Source organism: Lontra canadensis, unplaced genomic scaffold (assembly GCF_010015895.1).
Source record: "Lontra canadensis isolate GAN:19392208 unplaced genomic scaffold, GSC_riverotter_1.0 scaffold72, whole genome shotgun sequence".
NCBI classification, from domain to species: domain Eukaryota; kingdom Metazoa; phylum Chordata; class Mammalia; order Carnivora; family Mustelidae; genus Lontra; species Lontra canadensis.
Window position 1 is genome coordinate 4,516,531 of NW_022631066.1, and position 25,365 is coordinate 4,541,895.

Below are 25,365 nucleotides of genomic sequence, written 5' to 3' on the forward strand. Positions count from 1 at the left end.
ACCTAAGTTAAAAGTGCTTTTGCATTTGAACTCTATCAGATGGGTTTTCAGCTGTCAGCATCAGAAACTTGAGTTCTTTATCTTAAACATAACAAAACAATAGGAAAGAAAAAGAAGAAAGATGTATTGGAAAGAAAAAGAAGAAAGATGTATTGGAAAAATAAAGGAAAATCTGAACAACCAATTAGATTCAGGAGAACACAGGAACCAGGGCAACTCCATGGGATTTAGCTTGCTTATTTATTCATGCATTCAATAAATATATTTTTTTATTAACTATGTGCTAGACAGTTTCTTCAATAAATAAGACAGAAGGTATCTGCCCTCTCCCACATGATAGAGAGAGAGAGAACAAGTAAACCAATAAACCTACACAGAAATTCCATGTAGTGAAAACAACAATGAACAAAAATAAAGAAAGAGGATTGAAAATGACAAGGCAGAGACAGGGGGCTGTTTTGGACGGCACCATCTGGAAGGTTCTCCCTGAAGAGGTGATGTAAGCAAAGCCTGGAACAAGATGAGCAGGACACCACAGAGTGTCTTGGGGCAGAACATTCTAGTTAGAGAGATGGACAATAGCAAAGGCTCTGAACTAGAGGAGGCTCAGAAGTCAGTGTGACTGGATTGGAATGGGAATGGGCAGTTAGACCGGTTATGTTAAAACTCTGTGTCATTTGGCTCAGACTAATATCTCCCCAGGACAGTGTGACTGACCTATTCAGGATCATGTACCCACATCTTGGCCAGGAGGGAAGAGAACATTTGGAATGACAGCCGTATCGAGTGCAATGGGAGCAGGTCAGTTTCTAGTAGAAAGTGTATGTGCTACAATCAGAAAAAGGATGACTGGAGGAGCAGTCACAACACCACCCACCTTGGGAGAGTCAAATATGTTTTCTCTTCTCCAATTTAATACCGCTAATGTTTATTAAGCACCTACTTTGTCCAAAGATTTGGGTCTGTGTCGTGGGAGTTTCAAAGGTGAATGCTCAGATCCTGAATGTTCAGGGAATAGTGATGAGTCTCATAGGGCTGTAGCACTTTTTTTTTTTTTTAAGATTGTATTTATTTATTTGACAGAGAGATCACAAGTAGGCAGAGAAGCAGGCAGAGAGAGAGAGGGGGAAGCAGGCTCCCCACTGAGCAGAGAGCCCAACACGGGGCTTGATCCCAGGACCCTGAGATCATGACCTGAGCTGAAGGCAGAGAATTAACCCACTGAGCCACCCAGGTGCCCTGGGCTGTAGGACTTTTTTACAGGGATGCAAAGAAAGCAGTGGGGCAGCAGGGTGACTCAGGTGGTTAAACATCTGTCTTCTGCTCAAGTCATGATCCCAGGTCCTGGGATCACATCGGGGTCTCTTCTTGTGTGGAGTCTGCTTCTTCCTCTCCCTCTGCCCCTCCTTACCCCAACTCATGCTCTCTCTCTCTCTCTCTCTCTCTCTCTTGCAAATAAATAAATATATATATATATATTTTAAAGGATACAGTGGGAGACAATGTTTGACAAGGAGACTGGCCTAGTACATGGAGGCTCTTTTGGGGGTTTTCAAGTAGGGAGATGTTGAATATTCCATATGTAGTATTTGCCTAACTAAGCACACCATAAAATACCCATCTATTTATTTTTAAAATCAAGGCAGAGATGCATGTAATGCCAGACTGTAACATACTCCCTAGAAAAAAATTAGAAAAAACACATATAAAGTCAGTAAAACTTGATAAAATTTCAGCATTGTATCATTTCCTGGGGATTAAGAAGTCAAATTTCAGGGAGACCCAAACTGAAGAAACTTAACAAATAATCAAGAAGTATTTGTGTTGTGTTTAAATATCAATAGTAATAATACCATATGTTGCAAATACTTAAATAAGAACCTGGTTCAAATTTCTCTCATTCCAGGCAGTTTGTGGAGCCTGCCTCAGAAGCATTTTTACCAATTTCCTAAATATATTTATATATTTTCAAGATATTAAACTTGTCTGGCATCTTTTTCTTTGGGCTTCCCATGAGGAAATCCTGTTACTTTAGCCCAAATTATTTGCAAATATTTATTTAGAGCTTTCCTAGTAACCAGTGTCTTATCTGTGAGGCCAGTTTCCCAGGAGAATCTTTCCAAGATGAATTGAAAGTAAGGAAATGCAGTAGCAAATTAGTTGACAAAATAGGACTAGTACAGAGACTGGAAAGAAAGATGGTGTAGGTAGTTTGAATTAGATTCCAACAGGGTAAATTGTGTTTAATTATAAGTTATAAGGCCAGAAATTGTATGTTACAGGTTTACCAGAAGTAGCTTTCTTAGGAGCACGAACATATGTACAATGAAATAAAGAGGGGAGGGTAAAGACAGGTGTTTTACCCAAAATAAATAAAAACAGAATGATACCTTAATGAAAATATTCCAACAAATGCATTGCTCTTAAAATGATTTCATTGACTAACAACCATAATTTCATCAAAGAGCAAACACTATATGTTTGTCATTAAATATTTGTCAAAAATATTCCATTTTGACAAGGCTTACTGCCTAAAATCCAAGTATATGGTATTAAAGTCCACTGAATTCAATTAGCAATCATCCCAGAGTGTGCTTCATGTTCGATCAAATGATGGGATGCAAAGCATCTTTCCTCAGATAGGATCTTCAAATTTCCATGTTGGACTTGGGCATTTATTCCTTTTAGAGTAAGTATAGTCTTTAAGGAAGCCTCATTGTTCCTAAGTTTCACCAGCTCTTTCCTCAGTTGTGTCTGGGCTACTGGTGAGCCCATTCAAGACATTCTTCATTCCTGTTATGGTTTTCTTCAATGTCTGGCATTTCCTCCTGATTCTTAGAAGTTTCATCTCTTCCTTACATTACCCACCTTTTCTTGCCTGTTCTCCACTTTTTCCATTAGAGTCCTTAGCATTTTAAGGACAACTGTGAATTCTGATCTGATAATTCCAACACATCTGCCATATCCAAGTCTAGTTCTAATGCTTGCTCTATCACTTCATCCTGTGTCTTTTCTTTTAATACATGTTGTCATCTGTTTTGTTGAAAGCTGGACATTGGTACTGAGGTAAACCGGTATTTGGTCTGAGGTTTTATATTTATATTTATCTGAGGTGAGGAGTTAGCCTCTCCATGTATTGCTTGCTGAAGCGGTAGGTGTCAGAGGCTAACATTTCCTCTGATGGCCTTGCTTTTGTCTCTTCTGTTTTCTTTGGGTTTCTCTAGAGACTTCCTAAGTAAAGTCTCAGCCCTGAGGTTATTTCCATTGTTCTCACTCTAGCACTGTTTCCACTGGTAGTTTCTGCTTCATTACATTGAGATTCCCTGTATCTGTCTGCCCGTCTCGCCCATGTTGGGGGCAGTGGTTTACCTTGTGACTTTGATTCTCTAATAGATCTAAGAAGAGCTATTGCTCTTCAGGTTGTCCAGCTTTTTTTCTGTTATGAGGACAGGACAGGACAGAGGACTCCATGCTGGACTAGAAACTAGAGTCTGGGAAGCCTTCCTTTTAATTTGGGAGAGTCTGGGGAAAAAATTGAAAAGCAATTATATAATTTCTACACTGTGTGTTCATCATCAGTGGCAGCTCACCTGTCTGGGCCAATCTTAAATCTTAGTTGCTGAGAGATGGAATCTTGATATACCTTAAAATGGAAAGAGATTTCGAGTGTCTTATAAATCAATCTATTTTTTGAAAACGAACATTTAAGAACCCAGAACGATATGATTTTCTGAATTTGTTCTATGCTAGAGTAACATGAGTTACTCATACTGTAAGGTTTTATAGGCGAGATAAACACGACACCAGGAGAAGTAGGTGCAAGGCAAGATTTATTAAAGGCATCTCCCGCGAAGTTTCAGGGCTCAGGAGAAGGGGAGCCAGGAAAGTTGCACTGGGAGGAGGTGGGCACCCTCAGGTGAGGTTCCTCGACTCCGACTCCGGAAAGGGGAGTTGGGGAAGTTGTGCCCAAGGCAGGGAGAAGGGGGCTTTTAAGGGATCTCAAGGGGAGTTCTGGGGTCTTTTGGCAAGTTTCCCTTATTTGGATATTTTGCCTGCTCGTCGGGGTCCCATTGGTCCACGGGAGCGCGGAGTGGGGGTCTCAGATTCCTGCTTGGGTCTTTGTTCTCCTGTCGGAGCTCAGGTTTTGTGGCGGGAACTTTCGCCATCTTAAGTAGCCCTTTCTTCCTGCCAGCCCAACACATACTTGCCTCCAGGGGTTTACAGATCATACATTGCTGTGGAAGTAGAGAGGCTGTTCCCTTCCTATAGCCTTACCCTGTAATGTTAAGAAGAGAAAATTCTTAGAAAAAGACTATTATAATTTATCAGCCTAACTTGTGCCTGGCTTGTTTGCTGGCATGCTTTATATGCAATATGTCATTTACTCTCCCTAATTCACTCTAGAAGATGGATTCTTTATTTACAGATGGGAGAAGAAAAGATCAGAGGTGAATTAGCTTTCTCAAAGTCCCATTGCCAGTCAATGACAAAACCAAGATTCAAACTCTGATCGGTTTCCAGAGATCTGACTCTCAACCATCAGGCTAGAATTTCCCCATCTAAGAGGAAGCATTTGGGGGACATAATGCTTTTAACATTTAGTCATCAATTCTGTGTTTATTCAATAAATGTTTAGTAATAATCTATATGTGCCAACCTCTATTCTAGGCACTAGAAATCCTTCTCCCATGGATCTCACATTCTAGGGCAGGGGGACATACAACAAAACAAATAATTTAGTAAGTTTCGAGAAGAGTAACAGATCATAGGTATGGGGGGGTGCAGAAATTAAGCAAGGGAGGAATTTAAATACAAGTCAGGGAGGTCCTTATGGAAAAGGTTGTATTTGAACAAAGACTTGAAAGAGCTAAGGAATGAGTCACGAGTCTGGCTAAGGAAGGAGAAATAAAAGAGGCCAACCAATTCCAGAGTCCAAGGAAGGAGGCTGTTGGAGTGTGTGGGGAACAGCAAAGAGGCTCCAGGCCTATACAGTGGTGAGATATGTTGCATCACAGTCTTCGTGTATTTCAATTTTGGCTTCACAGAGAGGACTGGGGACATTGGATGAAATATTTCTTGGGATGATCCTAATGCTCTTACAGAGGCAGACCTCAGCAGAGTGGTACTGGAACTTTCATCCAAAATTTTGAAAGAGCATGGAGATTCCTCACTTTTCCCTTTGCCAGTCCAGGCTCAGAGTGGGTGAAGAAGGTAGGATCCCGGTGGGGATGTAAAGCATAATGATACAATGGAAAGACCGTGAGAACAGAAGTCACGGTACCTGAGTTCTGCCCCTGGCCCAGTCCCTAGAAAGTTGTATGGCCGAGGATAAATACCTCCCCAGTCACAGTTATCATATATGTAAAATGGCCTTTTGTATTGATTTTCTTTTTCTCCAAAAACTATCATTGTCTCTCCTGCATCTCCTCTCATACCCTTCATGTGCTGGCTCCATAGGAAGAGTTATAGTTAATATTTATGGAGCAATTATTTCCCCCCCATCACTGTTCTAAGAGTATTATGTGTATCAAATCACCTAATACTCAAGAACACCCTAGCGAGGTATATATGGTTATAACCATCTCTAGTTTATAGATGAGGAGGTAGACACTGAAAGATTGTGGACTTGCCCCAGCCATCTGGTGTAAGAGAGCAAGATCCCCAACAGTGGGGAGGCAGAGTGCACATGGGGTTACTGGGTCCTGGGTCAGGATCTGCTTGCATGTGTTGTTTCCACAGGTTCCCTGTTCTGGTTCTGAAGCAGCTGTCTAAAAAAACATCATATAACCCACATATGTGACTTAAGTTTTCTAGTAGCTAAATAAAAACAAAAACAAAAACAAAAAACAGGTAAAATTATTTTGATAGTACACAGGACATAATATATCCAAGATGTTATCATGTAAGCATGTAATCAATATAAAAATTATCAATGACATGTTCACAATCTTTGTTTCTATGGAGTGTTTGAAAGACTGTGTGTGTACACTAACAGCCTATCTTAGGCCAGACTAGCCGCATTTTGAGCCCTCAACAGCCACTTTGGCTGGGGGCTACCATATTGGGCAGCACAGATCTGAAGACCGTGCAACTCAATTATCATCACCCTTGGGATACTTTACCAATAACAATTTCAAGTTAGAAAAAAATAAATGTTGCTGTCCATTAAAAAAATAAAGTGTGTGCAAGTGTATCAGCAACCAAAGCCCTGTTTATGTTCTCAGTGTTTACCCAGTAGGAACAAAACCGGACACACACATAGAATTTACTACACATCGGTCAGTGTTTTAAGTGTTTTGTTTGTCATAACTCATGAAGATTGATGACAATCTCATGCACAAACTACTCTTACCGCCCTTGTGTTGGTGATAAGCAAACTGAACAAGGAAGAAGTTGTATAAGTCATCCCCTCTCATGCAGCCGGGGATTCCAATGAAGAGATTCAGATTTAGACAGTTTGGCTATTGGGTCTATGTTTGAACCCTTTTGCTGTTCTCCTTATGTGATAATAGTTGGTTTCAAAATTTCAACTGTGTCAGTCTTAGGTCACTAGCAGAATGTGTGTATACCACTGGTTGGAGTTCAAGAAGATAAAATTCATTTTCATTTCAAGCGGAAATTGCCAACTGTGTTTCTGTCTGGATTTCTCTTAATCTCCCATTGATCCATGCATTTAAATCTGGGGATAGAATTTTGGATCCGCAGGGCACAGGGGTGAATGCCAGGGGAGGTCTGGCGTGCATTTCAGCCACACCAACAAGAAGCCAAAATGCCCTTTGTGAGTAATTAGTGCCCTCACCTCTTTGTGTGTTCTCAGTAAGTCCGGTTATCCCAGAGCTCAGACTACTTCCAGGAGATAATTAGGGGCTGCTGAAAGCTACGTAGCGCAGCCAGGCCACAGGGGCATTGTAAATGACTACTTCTCAAAGAGACTCATCGGCTTTCAGCAGCTCCCAACACTTTGAGCCTAATCCCCAGAAGGGCTGAACATGGAAGGCTTGGATTGTTACATTCTCCTTTGGAGGTTTGCATCTCTTCTGACAGAGACTTATGTCATTTCCATGTCGTAAAAGCAACTTTGGGGACATGAAGAGTTAATGCCACACATCTGGAAAAGCCTGATTAAAAGATGTGTGCATACTTAACAGCATGGGAGAGAGTATTTGTCAAGACCATTTTGATGCATGACTGTTTTTATTAATTTTACAGACAACTTTGTCTTTCTCAAATTGTCGAATCCAATTTGGAGCTTTGTTGGGGCTGAAGAGCCGTTGCTTATAAAATCTCTATTAAGTGCTGCATATTGTTTGGGTATTATTTCTAATTCTACAATCCTGTGGTGTAACAGTCACAATAGCAAACACATAGTGAAGGCTAAGAATGCATCAGGCATGATTCTGAACACCTTATGGGTATAGACCCATTGACCACTCCAAAAACCTTTGACCTGGGTACTATCATCATCCTCTTCCTATAGATTAGACAAAGTCAGCACAGAGACGGTGAGTGATATCCAACGTCAGCCAGCCAGCAAGCCGTCAGCCACATTTCAAAGCTGGTGTCTGCTTGGGGATTTGCACTCCTAACCACTACCTTACATGGCTTTTATCTGAATTATAATAATAACTACTTCTGTGTTTTAGAGGTGAAAAGGGATGAGGTAACAAGCCACAGGTCATATTGCTAAGTAGTTCCAGCAATAGAGTTTGAAGCAATTTCTAACTTACTCCCAAGCTCACATACTTTCTGCTAAACCACAAGGGAAAAAACAATTTTTCTCATTGGGGGAAGATCTTAGAATATACTGATCTCAGCCATGTGTGGCTTGAGAACTTTTTTTTTTTTTCCCAATTAAGGGAAATTTATATTGCTTGTAAGTAGTGTAATTAGAGATGGTGAATTCCAGACTGTTGTGCTTCTCTTACTTATTGGGTGAGTGTGAGTGTGTGTGCGGAGAACATTGATATGAAGAAATAGCCTCTGCTTAATACTTACCCTAAATCATGGACTAACTCATAAGAAAATAAATGTTTTACTTCATCATGGCTTTCCCCATTTTCTACTTACTTGGCAAATGCGATATCCTGGCAAAATTCCGTGAGTCCTGAAATCTGTTCAGGACAAAAGTGCTTCTCAAACAAGGTCAATGTTAATTATATGATAATAAACAATAGAGGAAAAACAGAATGAAAAATCTTGGTGACTAGAGTGTTCCTAAACTTCTATTTCCCAGAACACTATGTTATAAATTTGTTTAAATCACATCTGGTTTACTAAAAAAAAAACAAAACAAAACAAGTAAACAAACAAAACCTGTAGTTTGATGTCTTCTCAGAAATTTTTGGACTATTGTTATTTAACACCAGTTGAATATTCTTTTTCTAAGGCTCTTGATTTTGAGAAATAAAAAGTACACAGGAGCTCTAAGAATAATCAATGAATGTTCATATAACCACTGCCCAGAATGACAAATATTAACATTTTACATATGTTTAAAGACCTTTTTATATTACTTTTAATGTGCCAGATAAGCTCAAACTCCCTTTATGTCCCCTAGCCTCGAAGCATTTCCGTATATCCAGAGACAACCTCACACAATAGGGAAAAACCAAATCATGTGTTTATATCAACTTACACACCTGCTGTTTTTGCACATATTTTACTTTCACACAAATGATTTCATACTTTCATTTATCATTCTTTACCTTTTTTCCATTTAACATGGCTTTTGAGTTCTATCCCGATTAATGCCTGATGATCAAGCTTGTTCTACTTAATATCCTTTCAGGATTCCATTGTTATCAATATACCACATTTTATTTACTCCTTTTTCTCGAGACGGTTATTGAGCTTGTTTCTAATATTTTGTTTTATTTTATTTTTAAGTAATGTCTATACCCAATCACGACCTGAAGTTCAAGAGTTGCGTGTTCTACCACAAAGCCAGCTTGGTGCCCTGAGTTTGTTTCTAATAGTTCATCATTACTAATAATGTGACTCTGTGTCTCTTTATAAGTATCTATATTGTTTTGCTAAGGTTACCAAAGCACAATACCATAGCCAGATGGCTTAAAAAAAGAAAATTCACTTTCTCCCAGTTCTAGAGACAGGAAGTCCAAGATCAAAGCGTCAGCAGGTTTAGTTTCTTCTGAGTTCTCTCTGCGTGCCTATAGCTGTCTTCTCTCCATGTCCTCACATGGCCTCTTATCTGTGCCTATGCGTCCCTGGTATATCTTTTTTCTTATAAGGACACCAGTGAGGGGCGCCTGGGTGGCTCAGTTGGCTGAACGTCGACCTTAGGCTCAGGTCATGATCTCAGGTCCTGGGATCAAGTCTGGCATCAGGCTCCCTGCTCTGCAGGAAGTCTGCTTCTCCCTCTCACTCTGCCCCTTCCCCCAGCTTATGGTCTCTCTCTCTCTCTTTCTCCTCTCAAATAAATAAAATCCTAAAAAAAATAATTGGACACCAGTGATACTGGATTGTGCCTATCCATATAAGATCATTTAACCTTAATTCTCTCTTTAAAGACTATCTCTGAATATGGTTACATTGTGAGGTGTCCTGGGGTTTGGATATCAACATATGAAATTTGGTGGGCAGACATCATTTAGTACCGGTGGCCATACCATTCCTGGCAGTCCAGACTAGAGTTTCAGAGCACGGGCTCTGGAGTCACCCTGTCTGGGTTAGATTCTGACTCTGCCCCATGACTTCAGCAAGTTGCTTGGTATTGTAGCAACTCATCACAATAAGACCCATCAGTCTCTTGGGTTGCTGTGATTGTTAAAAGATCTACATGTAAAGCACAACAGTGGTGCCTCACTCAGCATTAGCTAGTGTTGGGTTTACTTGTGTATACTTAAAAAGAGTTTATCTAGCTTTTGGGAGTCAAGATGGTGGAGAAGTAGAAGGCTGAGACTACTTAGGGTAGCGGGAGATCAGCTAGATAGCTTATCTAAAGATTGCAAACACCTACAAATCCAATGGGAGATCGAAGAGAAGAAGAACAGCAATTCTAGAAATGGAAAATCAACCACTTTCTGAAAAGTAGGACTGGCGGAGAAGTGAATCCAAAACGACGGGAAGATAGACCGCGGGGGGAGGGGCCAACTCCCGGCAAGCGGTGGAGCAACGGAGCACAAAATCAGGACTTTCAAAAGTCTGTTCCACTGAAGGACATCGCTCCAGAGGCTTAACCGGGGTGAAGCCCACGCAGGGTCAGCGTGGCCTCAGGTCCCGCAGGGTCACAGAAGGTTCGGGGGTGTCTGAGTGTCGCAGATCTTACAGGTATTAGAACGGGGAAGCCGGCTACAGAGACAGAGCTGAGGAGTGAGCTCTCAGCTTGGGGTTACCTTGAACCGGTCGCAGGCTTGGTCAGCTCAGAGCATGGCCAGAGGCAGGGTGACGGGAGTAATTGGGCGCTGTTCTCTGAGGGCGCACTGAGGAGTGGGACCCCAAGCTCTCGGCTCCTCCGGGCTGGAGACTGAGCGGCCGCCATCTTCATTCCCGTCCTCCGGAATCTACGGAAAGCGCTCAGGGAACAAAAGCTCCCGAAGCAAACCCGAGCGGATTACTCAGCCCGGCCCCTGGTAAGCGCAGTGCAACTCCACCTGGGGCAGACACTTGAGAATCACTACAACAGGCCCCTCCCCCAGAAGAGCAACAACAAATCCAGTCAGGACCAAGTTCACTTACCACGGAGTGCAGGTTCAATACCAAGGAGAGCATCGGAATTCCAGAGGAGGAGAAAGCAAACCACGGAACTCATGGCTTTCTCCCCATGATTCTTTAGCCTTGCAGTTAATTTAATTTTTTTTTCTTTTTCAATTTTTTTTCTCTTCTTCTGCCAAATTTTCTTTTAGCTTTTACCCTTTTCTTTTTTAACATTTTTAAACTAGTTCATCTAAAATATATATATTTTTTCTTTTTTATATTTTTTCTTTATTCATTTTCTTTTTTTAATTGTTTTTTTTTTTTTTTTTCTTTCTGAACCTCTTTTTATCCCCTTTCTCCCCCCTCACGATTTGGAATCTCTTCTGATTTGGTTAAAGCATATTTTCCTGGGTTTGTTGCCACCCTTTTAGTATTTTACTTGCTCCTTCATATACTCTTATCTGGACAAAATGACAAGGCGGAAAAATTCACCACAAAAAAAGAACAAGAGGCAGTACCGAAGGCTAGGGACCTAATCAATACAGACATTGGTAATATGTCAGATCTAGAGTTCAGAATGACGATTCTCAAGGTTCTAGCCGGGCTCGAAAAAGGCATGGAAGATATTAGCGAAACCCTCTCAGGAGATATAAAAGCCCTTTCTGGAGAAATAAAAGAACTAAAATCTAACCAAGGTGAAATCAAAAAAGCTATTAATGAGGTGCAATCGAAAATGGAGGCTCTCACTGCTAGGATAAATGAGGCAGAAGAAAGAATTAGCGATATAGAAGACCAAATGACAGAGAATAAAGAAGCTGAGCAAAAGAGGGACAAACAGCTACTGGACCACGAGGGGCGAATTCGAGAGATAAGTGACACCATAAGATGAAACAACATTAGAATGATTGGGATTCCAGAAGAAGAAGAAAGAGAGAGGGGTGCAGAAGGTATATTGGAGAGAATGATGGGAGAGAATTTCCCCAATATGGCAAAGGGAACAAGCATCAAACTCCAGGAGGTGCAGAGAACCCCCCTCAAAATCAATAAGATTAGGTCCATACTCCGTCACCTAAGAGTAAAATTTACAAGTCTTAGTGACAAAGAGAAAATCCTGAAAGCAGCCCAGGAAAAGAAGTCTGTAACATACAATGGTAAAAATATTAGATTGGCAGCAGACTTATCCACAGAGACCTGGCAGGCCAGAAAGAACTGGCATGATATATTCAGAGCACTAAACGAGAAAAACATGCAGCCAAGAATACTATATCCAGCTAGGCTATCACTGAAAATAGAAGGAGAGATTAAATCTTCCAGGACAAACAAAAACTGAAAGAATTTGCAAACACCAAACCAGCTCTACAGGAAATATTGAAAGGGGTCCTCTAAGCAAAGAGAGAGCCTAAAAGTAGTCGATCAGAAAGGAACAGAGACAATATACAGTAACAGTCACCTTACAGGCAATACAATGGCACTAAATTCATATCTCTCAATAGTTACCCTGGATGTTAATGGGCTAAATGCCCCAATCAAAAGACACAGGGTATCAGAATGGATAAAAAAACAAAACCCATCTATATGTGGCCTACAAGAAACTCATTTTAAACCCGAAGACACCTCCAGATTTAAAGTGAGGGGTGGAAAACAATTTACCATGCTAATGGACATCAGAAGAAAGCAGGAGTGGCAATCCTTATATCAGATCAATTAGATTTTAAGCCAAAGACTATAGTAAGAGATGAGGAAGGACACTATATCATCCTCAAAGGATCTGTCCAACAAGAAGATCTAACAATTTTAAATATCTATGCCCCTAACGTGGGAGCAGCCAACTATATAAACCAATTAATAATGAAATCAAAGAAACATATCAACAATAATACAATAATAGTAGGGGACTTTAACACTCCCCTCACTGAAATGGACAGATCATCCAAGCAAAACATCAACAAGGAAATAAAGGCCTTAAATGACACACTGGACCAGATGGACATCACAGATATATTCAGAACATTTCATCCCAAAGCAACAGAAGACACATTCTTCTCTAGTAAACATGGAACATTCTCCAGAATAGATCACATCCTGGGTCCTAAATCAGGTCTCAACCGGTATCAAAAGATTGGGATCATTCCCTGCGTGTTTTCAGACCACAATGCTCTGAAGCTAGAACTCAATCACAAGAGGAAATTTGGAAAGAACCCAAATACATGGAGACTAAACAGCATCCTTCTAAAGAATGAATGGATCAACCAGGAAATTAAAGAAGAATTGAAAAAATTCATGGAAACAAATGATAATGAAAACACAACAGTTCAAAATCTGTGGGACACAACAAAGGCAGTCCTGAGAGGAAAATATATAGCGGTACAAGCCTTTCTCAAGAAACAAGAAAGGTCTCAGGTACACAACCTAACCCTACACCTAAAGAAGCTGGAGAAAGAACAAGAAAGAAACCATAAACCCAGCAGGAGAAGAGAAATCATTAAGATCAGAGCAGAAATCAATGAAATAGAAACCAAAAAAACAATAGAACAAATCAATGAAACTAGGAGCTGGTTCTTTGAAAGAATTAATAAGATTGATAAACCCCTGGCCAGACTTATCAAAAAGAAAAGAGAAAGGACCCAAATAAATAAAATCCTGAATGAAAGAGGAGAGATCACAACGAACACCAAAGAAATACAGACAATTGTAAGAACATACTATGAGCAACTCTACGCCAACAAATGTGACAATCTGGAAGAAATGGATGCATTCCTAGAGACATATAAACTACCACAACTGAACCAGGAAGAAATAGAAAGCCTGAACAGACCCATAACCAGTAAGGAGATTGAAACAGTCATCAAAAATCTCCAAACAAAAGCCCAGGGCCAGATGGCTTCCCGGGGGAATTCTACCAAATATTTAAAGAAGAACTAATTCCTATTCTCCTGAAACTGTTCCAAAAAATAGAAATGGAAGGAAAACTTCCAAACTCCTTTTATGAGGCCAGCATCACCTTGATCCCAAAACCAGACAAGGATTCCATCAAAAAAGAGAACTAAAGACCAATATCCTTGATGAACACAGATGCAAAAATTCTCACCAAAATACTAGCCAATAGGATTCAACAGTACATTAAAAGGTTTATTCACCACGACCAAGTGGGGTTTATTCCAGGGCTGCAAGGTTGGTTCAACATCCTCAAATCCATCAATGTGATAAAACACATTAATAAAAGAAAGAACTAGAACCATATGATACTCTCAATAGATGCTGAAAAAGCATTTGACAAAGTACAGCATCCCTTCCTGATCAAAACTCTTCAAAGTGTAGGGATACAGGGCACAACCTCAATATTATCAAAGCCATCTATGAAAAACCCACCTCAAATATCATTCTCAATGGAGCAAAATTGAAAGCTTTTCTGCTAAGTTCAGGAACACAGCAGGGATGTCCATTTTCACCACTGCTATTCAACATAGTACTAGAAGTCCTAGCCTCAGCAATCAGACAACAAAAGGAAATTAAAGGCATCTAAATTGGCAAAGAAGAAGTCAAACTATAACTCTTCGCAGATGATATGATACTGCATGTGGAAAACCCAAAAGACTCCACTCCAAAACTGCTAGAACTTGTACAGGAATTCAGTAAAGTGTCAGGATATAAAATCAATGCACAGAAATCAGTCGCATTTCTCTACACCAACAACAAGACAGAAGAAAGAGAAATTAAGGAGTCAATCCCATTTACAATTGCACCCAAAACTATAAGATACCTAGGAATAAACCTAACCAAAGAGCCTAAGAATCTATACTCAGAAAACTATAAAGTACTCATGAAAGAAATTGAGGAAGACACAAAGAAATGGAAAAATGTTCCATGCTCCTGGATTGGAAGAATAAATATTGTGAAAATGTCTATGCTACCTAAAGCAATCTACACATTTAATGCAATTCCTATCAAAGTACCATCCATTTTTTTCAAAGAAATGGAACAAATAATCCTAAAATTTATATGGAACCAGAAAAGACCACGAATAGCCAAAGGAATATTGAAAAAGAAAGCCAAAGTTGGTGGCATCACAATTCTGGACTTCAAGCTCTATTACAAAGCTGTCATCATCAAGACAGCATGGTACTGGCACAAAAACAGACACATAGATCAATGGAACAGAATAGAGAGCCCAGAAATAGACCCTCAACTCTATGGTTAACTAATCTTCGACAAAGCAGGAAAGAATGTCCAATGGAAAAAAGACAGCCTCTTCTATAAATGATATTGGGAAAATTGGACAGCCACATGCAGAAAAATGAAATTGGATCATTTCCTTTACACCACACATGAAAATAGACTCAAAATGGATGAAGGACCTCAATGTGAGAAAGGAATCCATCAAAATCCTTGAGGAGAACACAGGTAGCAACCTCTTCAACTTCAGCCGCAGCAACGTCTTCCTAGGAACATCGCCAAAGGCAAGGGAAGCAAGGGCAAAAATGAACTATTGGGATTTTATCAAGATCAAAAACTTTTGCACAGCAAAGGAAACAGTTAACAAAACCAAAAGACAACGGACAGAATGAGAGAAGATATTTGCAAATGACATAATCAGTTAAAGGGCTGGTGTCCAAAATCTATAAAGAACTTAGCAAACTCAGCACCCAAAGAACAAATAATCCAACCAAGAAATGGGCAGAAGACATGAACAGACATTTCTGCGAAGAAGACATCCAGATGGCCAACAGACACATGAAAAAGTGCTCCATATCACTCGGCATCAGGGAAATACAAATCAAAACCACAATGAGATATCACCTCACACCAGTCAGAATGGCTAAAATTAACAAGTCAGGAAACGACAGATGCTGGCGAGGATGCGGAGAAAGGGGAACCCTCCTACACTGTTGGTGGGAATGCAAGCTGGTGCAACTACTCTGGAAAACAGCATGAAGATTCCTCAAAATGTTGAAAATAGAACTACCCTATGACCCAGCAATTGCACTACTGGGTATTTACCCTAAAGATACAAACGTAGTGATCCGACGGGACACGTGCACCCGAATGTTTATAGCAACAATGTCTACAATAGCCAAACTATGGAAAGAACCTAGATGTCCATCAACAGATGAATGGATAAAGAAGATGTGGTATATATACACAATGGAATACTATGCAGCCATCAAAAGAAATGAAATCTTGCCATTTGCGATGACGTGGATGGAACTAGAGGGTATCATGCTTAGTGAAATAAGTCAATCGGAGAAAGACAACTATCATATGATCTCTCTGATATGAGGAAGTGGAGATGCAACATGGGGGGTTAAGGGGGTAGGAGAAGAATAAATGAAACAAGATGGGATTGGGAGGGAGACAAACCTTAAGTGACTTAATCTCACAAAACAAAGCGAGGGTTGCTGGGGGGAGGGGGGTTGGGAGAAGGGGGGTGGGGTTATGGACATTGGGGAGGGTATGTGCTATGGTGAGTGCTGTGAAGTGTGTAAACCTGGCGATTCACAGACCTGTACCCCTGGCGATAAAATGTATTATATGTTATAAAAAATAAAATTAAAAAAAGAAAGGAAAAAAAAAAAGTTTATCTAGAAATGTACCTGGCCATGAAATTGTTAATGCACAGGAAACACATAGTCCATTTTTCTAGATATTGCTAAATTGCTATTAAGAATGTATCTACGGAAGGGGAGCCTGGGTGGCTCAGTGGGTTAAAGCCTCTGCCTTCAGCTCGGGTCATGATCCCAGGGTTCTGGGATCGAGCCTTGCTTGGGTTCTCTTCTCAGCGGGGAGCCTGTTTCCTCCCTCTCTCTGCTTGCCTCTCTGCCTACTTGTGATCTCTGTCTTTCAAATAAATGAATAATATCTTAAAAAAAAAAAGAATGTATTTAAGGAAATAACTAACCCATGCAAATATTTTTTTTTTCCATAAGGATTTTACTGTAGTGCTTTTGTCACTATATTTATGTGACAAAAGGGAATGAGCTATACACCTTTTGGTATATGCCCCAAATAAAATCTTATTTATCCTTAAATAAGTATACGAACTTTCAATGTTATTTCACATGCTAAGCTCAAGATGATTGATATATTTTCAGGTGAAATAATCACCTTATAGTATACAGTATAACACATTTTTATTTAAAAAATATACATTCTTAGTTTGGCTATTGCAGACATTGCTGCTATAAACATTCAGGTGCACATGCCCCTTCAGATCACTACATTTCTCTCTTTAGGATAAATACCCAGTAGTGTGATTGCTGGGTCATAGGGTTGCTCTATTTTCAACTCTTTGAGGAACCTCCATACTATTTTAAGAGTGGCTGCATCAGCTTCTATTACCATGAATAGTGTGGAAGGGTTCCCCTTTCTCTGCATCCTCGCCAACATCTGTTGTTTCCTGACGTGTTAATTATAGCCATTCTGGCTGGTGTGAGGTGGTATCTCACTGTGGTTTTGATCTGTATTTCCCTGATGCCAAGGGATGTGGAGCCCTTTTTCATGTGTCTTTTGACCATTTAATGTTCTCTTTGCAGAAATGTCTGTTCATGTCTTCTGCCTTTTTCTTGATTGGATTATCTATTCTTTGGGTGTTGAGTTTGATAAGTTATTTATAGATTTTGGATATTAGCCCTTTATCTGATAGGTCATTTGCAAATATCTACTCCCATTATGTCAGTTGTTTTTGGTTTTGTTGACTGTTTCCTTTGCTGTGGAAAAGCATTTAATCTTGATGAAGTCCCAATAGTTCATTTTTGCCTTTGCTTCCCTTGCCTTTGACAATGTTTCTAGGAAGAAGTTGGTGTGGCTGAGGTTGAAGAGGTTGCTGTCTGTGTTCTCCTCAAGGATTTTGATGGATTCCTTTTTCACATTGAGGTCTTTCATCCATTTTGAGTCTATTTTTGTGTGTGGTATAAGTAAATTGTCCATACTGTCTTGATGATTACAGCTTTGTGATAGAGCTTGAAGTCTGGAATTGTGATGCCGCCAACTTTGGTTTTCTTTTTCAACATTTCTCTGGCTCTTCAGGGTCTTTTCTATTTTCATGTAAATTTTAGGATTATTTGTTCCATTTCTTTAAATATCATTGGTGGTATTTGATAAGGATTCCATTAAATGTGTAGATTTCTTTAGATAGCATAGACATTTTCACAATATTCATTCTTCCAATCCATGAGCATGGAATGTTTTTCCATTTCTTTGTGTCTTCCTCAACTTCTTTCATGAGTACTTTATAGTTTTCTGAGTACAGATTCTTGGCCTCTTTGGTTAGGTTTATTCCTAGGTATCTTATGGTTTTGGATGCAATTATAAATGGGATCGACTCCTTAATTTATCTTTCTTCTGTCTTGCTGTTGATGTATAGAAATGCAACGGATTTCTGTGCTTTGATTTTCTATCCTGACACTTTACTGAATTCCTGTAAGACCTCTAGGAGTTTTGGAATGGAGTTTTTTGGGTTTTATCATATCATGTGTAAAGAGTGAGAGTTTGGCTTCTTCTTTGCTGATTCGTATGCCTTTTCTTTTTGTTGTCTGATTGCTGAGGCTAGGACTTCTAATACATGTTAAATAGCAGTGGTGATAGTGGACAGCCCTGCTATATTCCTGAGCTTGGGGGAAAAGCTCTCAGTTTTTCCCCATTGAAAAACTGAAAGGATGCTGTACTTTGTCAAATGTTTTTTCAGCATTTATTGATATTATCATATGGTTCTTGTTCTTTCTTTTATTAATGTATTGTGTCACATTGATTGATTTGAGAGTGTTGAACCAACCTTGTAGCCCAAGAATAAATCCCACTTGGTCATGGTGAATAATTGTTTGAATGTACTGTTGGATCCTATTGGCTAGTATTTTGGTGTGAATTTTTGCATCCATGTTCATCAAGGATATTGGTTTGTAATTCTCCTTTTTGATGGGTCTTTGTCTGGTTTTGGGATCAAGGTAATACTGGCCTCATAAAATAAGTTTGGAAGTTTTCCTTCCATTTCTGTTTTTTTTTGGAACAGTTTCAGGAGAATAAGTATTAATTCTTCTTTAAATGTTTGGTAGAATTCCCCCTGGGAAGCTCTCTGGCCCTGGGCCCTCATTTGTTGGGAGATTTTTGATGACTGCTTTAATCTCCTTACTGGTTAATGAGTCTGTTCAGGTTTTCTATTTCTTCCTGGTTCAGTTTTGGCAGTTTATATGTCTCTAGGAATCCATTTCTTCCAGATTGTCAAATTTGTTTCCATATAGTTGCTTATAATATGTTTTTATAATTGTATTTCTTTGGTGTTGGTTGTGATCGCTCCTCTATCATTCATGTTTTTATTAATTAGGGTCCTTTCTCTACCACATCTTCTTTATCCATCCATCAACAGATGAATGGATAAAAAAGATGTGGTATATCTATCTATATATACAATGGACTACTCCACAGTCATCAAAAAAACCTGAAATCTTGCCATTTGCAACAACATGGATTGAACTAGAGGATATTATGCTAAGCAAAATAAATCAATCAGACAAAGATAGTTATCATATGATCTCTCTGACATGAGCAATTTGAGAAGCAGGGCAGGGGGTTATGGGGATAGGGAGGGAAAAAAATGAAAAAGAAGGGATTGGGAGGGAGACAACCCATAAGAGACTCTTAATCTCAGGAAAAAAAACTGACGGTTGCTGAGAGGTGGGGGGGGGATAGGGTGGTTGGGTATGGACATTGGGGAGGGTATGTGCTATGGTGAGTGCTGTGAATTGTATAAGATGATGATTCACAGACCTGTACCCCTGAAGCAAATAATACATTATATGTTAATTTTAAAAATATATCTCCACATTCACAGAAAAAGTGTTAATACAATATACATATATATTAAAATTCCACAGTGGCTGTGATTGCATAGTTGTAGTTGGATTACTGGTATGGATTTCTTTTTAAATCCTTTTAGTTATTTTTATTTTCTACCTTTCCATAATGAATATATTCTTTTTCTCATAATATGATAAAGTAAAAGTAATATTAATTTTTAACATTCAAATTTTGACTTCTGTAATTGGTGTCCTTTGAGTTTAGTTTAGGACAGTCATTCATTCACCAAACATTGAGTATATGCATCATGTGCGTTGGAATAACACTTCAGTGAAAAATAGGCAGATCTCTACCCTAGTGGAGTTTACCTTCCAGCTCACATTTCAGCCAGTTCCTCTGAGCAAGAACCACAGTGCACATTGCCCTAGCCTGGCATTCAGGGAGCCAGTAATGCCACCCACCTCCCCAGACCAGTGACCCCCTCCAAGCCCCTGAACCACCAAGAAAGCCCTGAAACCCAGTCCAGTCATTGGGATGGTTGTGCCTTCCAGTGAATATGGGCCTCTCTAGCTTCTTCTCTGCCCAAATCCAAGCTTCCAGGCTCCCTTCCCAGCTCATGGCCTGTGCCTTGTGCTTTTTCTAACAGAATCTGTGATGTTGTGATATAATAAGAAATTCTTTGGTCTTTGTCCTGGATTTCTGGCATAGAACTTCTAAAACCTTTGGAATTTCCAAGTGATCAGTATAAGAAGAAAGTCTTTTGTTATTCAATATAAGCTCCTTTCAAGGATACCGGGATTTATGTTAATGAAGTGAGTTCTGGTTGGCCTCTGATTAGCTTCAGGATGGGGGCTGGTGGTTACCAGAAAGATCAAGATATGATCAAAGTTAGAACTTTCAGTCCAACATTTGCCCTACAGAGAGGAGAGAGGATCTAGAGATTGAGTAAATCATCAATGCCAATGATTTAATCAATAATGCCTACATAATAGACTTGCCATAAAAACTCATAAATGATGGGGTTCAGGTTGCTTCCAGGTTGGGGGCACATCTAGGTGCAGGGAAAGTGATGCATCCAGAGACAGCAAGGGCTTTCCATGCCCCTTGCCCATACCTTGTCTTATGCATCTCTATTTGATCTTTAGTTGTGCCTTTCTAATACACCAGTAATAGCAAGCTCTTCTCCTGAGTTCTGTGAGAATTCTAGCAAATTCTCAAACCTGAGGAAACAGTCATGGGAATCTCCGACCTTATAGCCATCACTCAGCAGTTCAGGAGGTACAGACTTGGGAAACTGGAGGGGCAGTCCAGTGGGACTGAGCCCCTTAACCTGAGGTATCTGATGCTAAAGCAGAGGGTAGTTAGGGTCAGAATTGAGTGAAATCATGGAATAGCCAGATGGTGCCTGGACATTTGGGGAATTGATGGTTGGTGTGGAAAACACCACACATTTTGTGTCAGAGGCATTCTGAGGGTGGAAACAATTCATAGTGGTAGAACCACAACTGGAGTCTAAGCTGACCCAGGTGTGAGGGCCGTGCGAACACATGGGAACACGTGGACATGCAGATCTGTACCTAAGGGCTGGTAAAAGGTGCTCCTTCAACAATTAAAAAATTCTATTTTAAGCTTACCCTGCAAAACTGACAAGTCTCCCAAGACGATGCTACTGGTTCTTCACTGGCCTCTCAGAGGGCATGACTACTGTCTCTTTTCCTTTTGTTCCTTCTTTTCAGTCCTGCACACATTCCTCCTCAGTAAGTCTAAGGAAATATCCCAATGAAAATTTGTGACTATTTCTGTAACAGAAAGGGTTTTTTTTTTTTTTTTCCTACTGGCTTCTGATTGGTACAAAGACAAAGAGTAAAGATCATTCATCCAGTTGAAACTCATTGGATGCCCTTCTATGTTTGATTATTAGTTGGGGTTGTATTTTTCACAAAAGGATGATGGATGATATTTTATCAAAAGGTCATGTATCAGGCTTAAGAACGATGGGTCTCTAATCTTTACATTGGTCAGATTAAAAAATCACTGCAATAGTTCTGCTAACAGATGGCATTGTGTAATTTTGGTGGTGGTAGAAGGAATAAAGAAATTGGAATAAATCTTGTATCTTAGTAACAGATTATGTCCACTAAACTCCACAGAAACGAAACTAGATAAAAAACAAAACAAAACAAAAAAACTAAAAAACAAAAAACAGAAAACCTCACAGAACATTGTGCAAATAGACAGCTAAGAAAGCAAATCCTTTTCTGGTATCAGAGGTATATTTTTAGTCACATATTTTTATTTATGAATGCTTATGAATATAAATTTTCCCACAAATGGTAGGAGACCTTTATTTTAATAAAAATGTCCATATTTTTTATTAAAATAATAAATTCTGGCCCCGTTCTCCACCATTAGAAAACAGCTATATTGCTAAAAAACAGTCCATTTATTTATTTAGACATACTCTTATTGGACAACTTCAATATTTCCCACCATTGAGACCATGCATACTGCATTAACTGAGCCTCTCACTGGGTCTTGAAGGTTCTAGATCATTTTTATTTCATTCTTCTCCATAGTTGCATTTTCTAAACTTTTGCAAAGGACCTATATGCTTTTATAAGAAAATCAAAACAAGCAAAACAAAAGAAAAACAAATAAATACTAAGTTCAAGAGAGTGTGTATTTTTCAATACTCCATGTGTTTTAAAATCTCATGAGGCTCATGGAATTCAAACTCCACTAACAGCAATTTTATGTATAAAAGTCTCAGGACTGCTGAGGTGCTCTAAGGCTGAAAAAAGAGACTGTTAATCCCTTACATAGCATTTCCTTTATTGACGACATTTTCGAGTGATTCTAATTTCGTGGGTCTTTTTTTTCCCGGCGCTGAGCAGGAGTCAGAGGACTGGTAAGTCAGCTTGCTCCCTTAATCCACTCCATCACTGGCAAGAAACCTCCTCTTGTTTAGCAAAAGAGTGCCTCAGGTACACCCTTAAGAGGCTCTGGAAGTTATATTGGCTTCTAGACTATGGAGTTTTTAAGCGCTTCTTCAGCATTTATAAAGCCCCATTGCTTGAGGACCAGCTTTCCCTAAGTGTGTTCCCCTCTTTGCCTGAGATGAGCTAGTGGAATATTTTAATGAACGGTGGAAGCCATGGGAAATTCAAGGGAGAATACATCTATTTATACCTGTTTTCTTAAATGCCATCATTAGTAGTAAGTCTGGAGTTCTCCTTCTGTTTCTTTATTCTTCCAGGAAATGTCCTCCGCCCTGACTGTCCCATTATTTTCTAGCCATAAATCTCAGACTTAGTCTTATCTCCAGCTCTGGCACTGGTATTTGACATATATTTCATATTTCACCAGGTTGTCAAAATTGCCAGACCTCAGGATTAATTAAACCACCAAACTGAAATTAGATTTTTAAAGTCCCGATTGATACTGACTACTCACCCAAGACCCCTTTCTCTCTTCTTACATACAGATCCCTATTTCTCCCAGACTATGGAACATAAGCATCTCCTCATACTGACTTCATGTAATAAACGAGCCCTCAATTTAAGAATCATTAGTTGAGATCTTGCTGTCTGACTTCCTTTTAGCTCATGTTAATTTCTATCAGGTTTCTCAAGAATTTGCATTTTCTTACCCAATGAAAGAGTTTAAAACAGATTTGAAACAATGCATTCATGGGCCTGGATAAGCTTTCTAAAATTTTGAGCTGTTTCGTTTTAATCCCAGAATGGGGGTAATATGAATGGAGGGTACAGTGAGGTATTATGGGTAGGATTTTCCTAGAAAACTACTGAATGTAAAAATAGATCTTGGAGATATTAGGGTCCGTTTTCCTCACCTTACCCTAGAATGTATCTCAAGGTGTGGCATGGGCAGGAAGGTTTTATTGTGGGTCATACCCATGTCGAGGAGTTCCAAAGCCACCCTGATTTCAAAGTGTTGGCAGGGGTCACAAATGACTTAAAATAAAGGATTATTCTTTTGGGGGCAAACTACATTGCAGAGGGTGGCTGAAAATGGCCAGAGTGCTCTGATTAGTAGACTCCTCCATTTCAGCGGTGGAAGTAACAATACCTAGTATTTTCTTCAGGACTTACTATGGAAGTAACAATACCTAGTATTTTCTTCAAGGACTTACTATTCCAGACACTTCACATGTTGACTAACCCTGTAAGGTTGATAGCAGCCAGTTAGCACCTTTGATTTTAAGCATGAGGATAATGAAGTCAAAGAAATATAATGTGGCTAAAGTAAGGGGATTTAGAGACAGAGGCTGAACCATACACTAAATTTCCTAAACTGTATTCCATGCCATTTTTACTAAACCATGCAATGATTATATTTTGAGTCCCCTGCAACAGGGACACTTTTTGCATGAAGTCCAGGTAAGTGACATTATTTTTTAGGTGTTCGTTTTATTTGGATGCTCATAATGGATTAGGAACTTCCCAGAGGCAAGATGTACCCAAACCTAATAAAAATGGGGGGAAAATAGAAGTCACTGAACTAAGCTGACTGCTTGGGTTAATGCTTTTGAATATTTTTCTCCTATCACACACACATTGCTCCGCTTATCCAGGCTAAATCCACTCCTTTATGTTTCCCAGACATGTGAGCTTGTTAATCAAACCATCCAAGATTTTGGCTGATCTATGTATTGCCCTCTTTTTTTTTTTTTTTTTTAATCTCAGCTATATGGTTTTTACAACATAGAGATTTTTATGTTTGTTCTCATTTATCTCAAAAAACTTCTTGAAAGTCTTCAGACTATAAACTGTATCTCGTAATAAATGTCTAAGAAAGTAGCACATCCAAGCATTTTATTTTAGGTACCCTGTCGTTGTTCTGCATAACTTATTGCAAAAAAAGGAAATAACAGTCTGTTTGGGTCCAGGAGTGAACATAGCTCCAAGAGAGCACCATGTATTAAAGGTTTTATATATTCATGATTTGGGGTTTATGTTATGATTTTAAATCTCACAACGTCTAGCAATCATGTAACCTTTGTGTGTGTGTGTGTGTGTGTGTGTGTGTGTATGTGTGTGAGTGTGTGTGTGCGCAAAGTAATAAGATGTCTTTTGGAGAAAGTGTGCAGACTGCACTTGTCAAGTATGTATTTTATATCAGTCTTTTGTAATAGAGAGGCCTGATTCAGGTTTGCTTATGAGTGACTAAAAAATGTGGAATGAAGTCGGTTTCATAATCACATGACTAGAGAGATAACTTCCGGAACTTTTATTTAGTGGGTTTTGGAAACAATGCTTAGAAAAAGAGGTAGACACAAAACTTAAAATGATGATTCATACATACAAAAATGATGTAAGATATACAAGTTCTCCTGATGATATTGTCAAAAGTACTCACCTTCAAGTAGTTCATACAGAGCTAAAAGAGAGTAATTAATGTGGAAATAATATAAAAATAAGAGACAATGTTTATTATCTAAAATAGATACAGAAAAGGATTATGAAACAAATAATGCCTGGGCAATTAATTAAATATTTAGGTCCACCTTTTAGAGCATACACTAAACCACCGAAACAAACTTTTATGTCATTAAAAAGTAAAATACATTACTAATAATCTGTATACAAAAGTTAAGCATAATTTTTCATGAATGTCTTATGTCTCGCTGGGGACTAGATGGGGACAACTTAAAGTTAATAAAAAAAAATAAAGATAATTTGATTGAACTGCACAAAACGAATAAGCATTCCATATGACAATAATAATGAGCTAGTAATTATTGGGCACTTACTGTCAGGTAATTGTTCTGAATGTATTACATGAATTAACTCTTAATTATCAGAACAGTCCAATGAAAGAGATTTCACTGGATCCCATTGTATAGATCAGCAAACTAAGGTACAGAGAAGTTAAACCACTAGCTCAAAAGTAACATGACCAGAA

At 39.1% G+C, this 25,365-nt stretch overlaps 1 long non-coding RNA gene across 1 annotated transcript; it reads left to right on the forward strand.

Annotated features, from left to right (window-relative positions):
* The first annotated feature begins 1,808 nt into the window (after window positions 1–1,808).
* LOC116881188 lies at window positions 1,809–23,992 on the forward strand. Its single transcript, XR_004385366.1, has 3 exons — window positions 1,809–1,821; window positions 15,879–15,886; window positions 23,915–23,992. It is a non-coding gene; the product is annotated as an uncharacterized LOC116881188 (long non-coding RNA).
* The last annotated feature ends 1,373 nt before the right edge of the window (window positions 23,993–25,365 follow it).